Consider the following 5,000-nt stretch of genomic DNA (forward strand, 5'->3'; position numbering starts at 1 on the left):
CATACGCTGTCTCCAAGGATGATCTCCGGTATTGGGACCCTCAGGTATGTACTGTGTGCACTAACCTGATTAATGAGACATTTAAATAGCTAGGAAGAAGCTTCGTACCTGGGTAAGGGGCTTCCAAAAGTACACTTCTGGCCCTTATCTTCCAAGTGAGAAGATGAGGGCGTATCTTTTCCCTAAGGCATCAGCTGATGCAGTGATTCCCCAGCCTCAAGAGGAGATCCCCTAAGTTCAGATCCAGGTGGATGCTGAAGTCGCGGTCGCGATGCAAGACATCCAGCTAAATGACAGGATATCTGATGTGGACGGGTGTCAGGAGGAAGACCTCCTTGCAGAAGCCCAGGATGAAGTTCAAGTCCCTCTACATCGGCCGGTCTCCCAGTAGAGCTGGGACAGGCCCTCTCTTCTATTGTTGGAATGATCCAACAAATGCAGAAGGAGAATCAGGAGAAGGCGGCTGCAATGGAACTGCGAATGCAGTGCCTTGCAGAATCACATGGGCCCCAGAAAAGCTCAATGTGAAAGACCTTCCTTTGTGCTCGGATGCTAACCCATGGAGGTATGCTGAGCACATGTCGATGACGACTGGAAAGATCGTCATCTCGGATATGCTGGGCTCAGTTCCCCTGGAGGGTGGAATTCTGGCCCAGCAAGGCACCATATCCGGACTGTTATGTCCGGCTGAGGAAGGAACCAGCTTCAAAGGAGGAGGCAGAGCCGAAGGAGGTCATAGTGATGACCATGCTAAGGCTCAAGCTCTACTTTCATCTTCGATGAAAGAGAGGGGCTTCTCTAACTCAAAGGTAGCTGCATTGAATAGGAAGCTCCCTTCCTTTGTGTCCTCGCCTACTAGAGCCTTCCCCCTTTTTACAGAAAGGGTTTCTGGCTGTACTAAAAGCAATCGAGGCCGGCAAGTCTTGCCCCTCCCTAGAGGAGTGTAAACCCTTGTCGCTGGCCCTGCCTATGGACCACAAAGATTGGAAGGACGTCCATCTTACGTTCTAAGTGGAAAGTTGGAGGCTGATATTGCCGGACGTCAGTTCGGCAAGGAACCCCCTAAGCTGTCTGACTTTCTTTTGCGAAGTGAGCTCGATACAAAAGAAAGACTGACTGCCTCAATGTCTCTTCAGACTACTCTCGAGACGATGGCAAGTGACCCCAAGGTCCATGAAATGTTCATGGTAGTGGCCAAGCCTCATCTGGCCACAGTGACGAAGGACCTTTATGGCTTCGTCAAGGCAAGGAGAGCTTGTAGGGAGTTCGTGTTTACCTCGGCTACAGTGAGGCACGAGCTAAAGAAACTAATCTCCTCCAACATTTGGGGAAAAGACCTTTTTTCCCTACCGACTTGGTCAAAGAAGTTTTTGATAAAAGCCACCTTGGAGAATAGAAACCTTCTCCAGAAGTGGGACCTGGCTATCAAAAGAAAGTCTTCCCCGGATGAGGGTCCTCAACCAAAGAGGAAGACTATGAGGACTAGGCTACCGTCTCGGCCAGCCAAGCCTCTTAGACAGCAACAGCAACTGCAATTGCCATTGCCCCAGTGCCCCAGATCGTGGCACAAACCCCGACCACCTTTCAGTGGGTACCCCAGGCCGTGTCGACACAGTCCACGGCATTCACCCCAGCGTTCGAAGGGCAGTCTACTTCCTTCCGAGCAAAGCCTAGAGGAGCAGCCAGAGGCTCGTCTAGACGCCCCTCAAGGGGAAAGGGATTCAGGGGTGGTCGTGGTCAGGAAGGCAAGACCTCAGGACGGCAGTCCAAGTGAGGTGATACCGGTAGGAGGGAGACTTCTGAAATTTCGGGATCGGTGGACCTTCGATCCCTGGGCCCACAGCCTACTCAAGAATGGATTGGGCGGGAGCTGGTACAGCACTCCACCCCCGTACCTTCGGTTTTTCCAACACTCCACCCCCGTTATGGAGGAGTACGTTCAAGAACGGTTGGAGAAAAAGGGTGAAGCCCATCAATTTCTAAGGGAGGCTGTTTTGTGTTCCCAAGAAAGACTCGGAAAAGCTCAGAGTCATTCTGGTCTTGTCGCCACTTAACAAGTTCATAGTGAATTGCAAATTCAAAATGCTAACACTGCAACACATAAGGACCTTACTGCCCAAGAGGGCATATTCCGTCTCTATAGACTTGTCAGATGCCTACTGGCACATTCCAATTAGCCATCGACTCTCCTCCTACCTAGGGTTCAGGCTACAGCGAAGACTATACGCCTTCGGAGCCATGCCATTCGGGCTAAACATAGCCCCAAGGATTTTTACGAAGCTTGCGAGCGTAGCTCTCAAACAATTTCGCCTAAAGGGAATTCAGGTAGTAGCCTACCTGGACGACTGGTTGGTGTGGGCAGCATCCGAGACAGAATGCTTGCAAGCTTCCAGTCAGTGATCCAGTTCCTAGAGTACCTAGGCTTCAAGATCAACAGAAAAAGTCTCGACTTTCTCCATCTCAAAAGTTCCAGTGGCTAAGATCCACTGGGACCTTTTGTCACACCGTTTCTCCACCCCAGCGAAGAAAAGGAAGGAGATAGCGGGTTCTGTCAAGAGACTTCAAGATTCCGAAAGGATATCAAGACACGAGCAGGAGAGAGTACTGCGCTCTCTCCAGTTTGCTTCGGTGACAGACCCAGTGCTAAGAGCACAGCTAAAGGATGCAATCGGAGTTTGGAGAAGTTATGCATCAAACGCGTGAAGAGATCTGAGAAGACCAGCCGCTTTGGCTAAGTACTCTTCTCAGGCCTTGGTCCCAAGCCAGACATCTAAAGAAGTCAGGTTCTTCTTCAGCCACCTCCCCCGTCGGTGACGATTCACTCAGACGCCTCAAAGGAGGGATGGGGAGGTCACTCTCATCGGAAAAAAGTCCAGGGGACTTGGTCCAGGCTATTCAAGACCTTTCTCATAAAACTTTCTAGAAGCTAGGGCGGTGCTCCTTACCTTAAAGAAAGTCTCCCCGCGTCATTCGTTCCACATAAAGTGGTAATAGACAGCGAGGTAGTTGTAAGATACTTGAATCGACAAGGATCGAGGTCACCACCTCTCAACCAGGTGATGTTGGCCGTCTTCCGATTGGCGGAAAAGAAGAAGTGGTACCTGTCGGCAGTTCACCTTCAAGGAGTCCGCAATGTGACAGCGGACGCTCTATCCAGGTTCACACCGATAGAGTCAGAATGGTCCTTAGACGCAGGATCATTCTCCTTCATTCTGAATCAGTCCCAGAACTGCAGATAGACCTCTTTGCGACGAAAGACAACAAGAAGTTGCCCCTGTACGTGCCCCGTACGAGGACCCCTTAGCGGAAGCAGTGGACGCGATGTCCCTCGACTGGAACAGATGGTCCAAGATTTATCTGTTCCCTCCTCACAACCTTCTGTTGAGGGTCCTCAACAAACTGAGATCCTTCAAAGGGTAGCGGCAATAGTGGCCCACAAGTGGCCGAACAGCGTGTGGTTCCTCCTGGCATTGGAACTGTAGCTGAAGTTTGTACCACTACCAGATCCAGTTCTGACCCAGCGAGTCCAGAAGTCAACTGTCTGCGCTTCATTACAGAAAACCCGGACCCTGCAGTTCATGATTTTCTCTCCCTAGCGGTGAGAAAGCGTTTCGGGATTTCGAAAGCCAGTATAGACTTCATTGAGGAATATAAATGCAAATCTACTAGAAGGCAATATGAGTCATCTTGGAGAAAATGGGTGGCCTCTTGTCAAGGCGAAGATTCCGCAGGAGATCTTGACAGACTTCTGCTTATCTTTTTTCCCCACCTCCATGGTCAAGGGTTGGCAGCGAACACGATTTCAGCGTGTAAGTCTGCTTTGACAAGACCCATTCTATATGCCTTCCAGGTCGACCTAGGTAACGAGATCTTTAATAAAGTCCCGAAAGCCTGTGCTAGGCTCAGACCTTCAGCACCTCCAAAGCCCATTTCATGGTCTTTAGACAAGTTCTTCATTTCGCTTCTCTGTTGAGCAATGAAGAATGTGCGTTAAAGGATTTGACACAAAAAGTTATTTTCCTAATTTGCACTCGCGTCCGGGGCCAGGGTTAGTAAGATTGTAGCCTCTCGAGAGAGGCAGGTCGTGTTCAGTTCCTGGATGGGGAAGAACTGAACCTGTTTCCGGATCCTACGTTTCTCGCCAAGAAAGAGTTACCCACCAACAGGTGGGGTCCCTGGAGAATCTGCCCTCTGAAAGAAGATGCATCTCTATGTCCAGTAGAATGCCTAAAGGTCTATCTTCATAGAACTTCAGACTTCAAGGGTGGTCAACTATTCAGGGGAGAAACATCAGGCTCAAATTTATCTCTGAATCAACTCAGAGCGAAAATCACATATTTTATTCGCAGAGCGGATCCTGACAATACACCCGCAGGTCACGATCCGAGGAAAGTTGCCTCATTCTTAAATTTCTTTAATTGCATGGATTTTGAACATCTCCATTCATACACTGGCTGGAAGTCTTCCAGAGTGTTCTTTCGCCACTATGCGAAGCAAGTAGAGGAACTAAAAGAGATCTGTGGTAGCAGTGGGTCGCGGTGTTAACCCTACTGTTTAACTCTGCGAGGAACAGTGGTCTTAATTGGGACGATTAATTCCAGGGTGAGTGTGTAGTTATATACTGTACTACAAACTAAGTGAGGGCACTGTGTTGCCCATCCAGACTGTTCCATTTCCGAAGGTGAACCTAGCATAAGTGCAGACATGTGTGCCGAGCGTTTCTAACGCTAATGTCATTGATTTGTAATACAGGCTTTTATGACTTTGATACCTCGGTATCTTAAAAGTGGCATCTAATGTTTTTCTTTCAGACAAACAAGCCCTGTTTACTATCATACTTATGCTTAAAGTTTTGGGTTATCCTCTTCTTATATATATATATATATATAATTGTGGTTAACCTGTCTATTTATTGCCTGTCAATAATCTGGTTCTTGAGAACCTTGCGTCTCCTTCACCTGTGTCAATTTACTGGTATAATTGAGCATTCATTCTATGTA

Source organism: Palaemon carinicauda, chromosome 4 (assembly GCF_036898095.1).
Source record: "Palaemon carinicauda isolate YSFRI2023 chromosome 4, ASM3689809v2, whole genome shotgun sequence".
Lineage (NCBI taxonomy): Eukaryota > Metazoa > Arthropoda > Malacostraca > Decapoda > Palaemonidae > Palaemon > Palaemon carinicauda.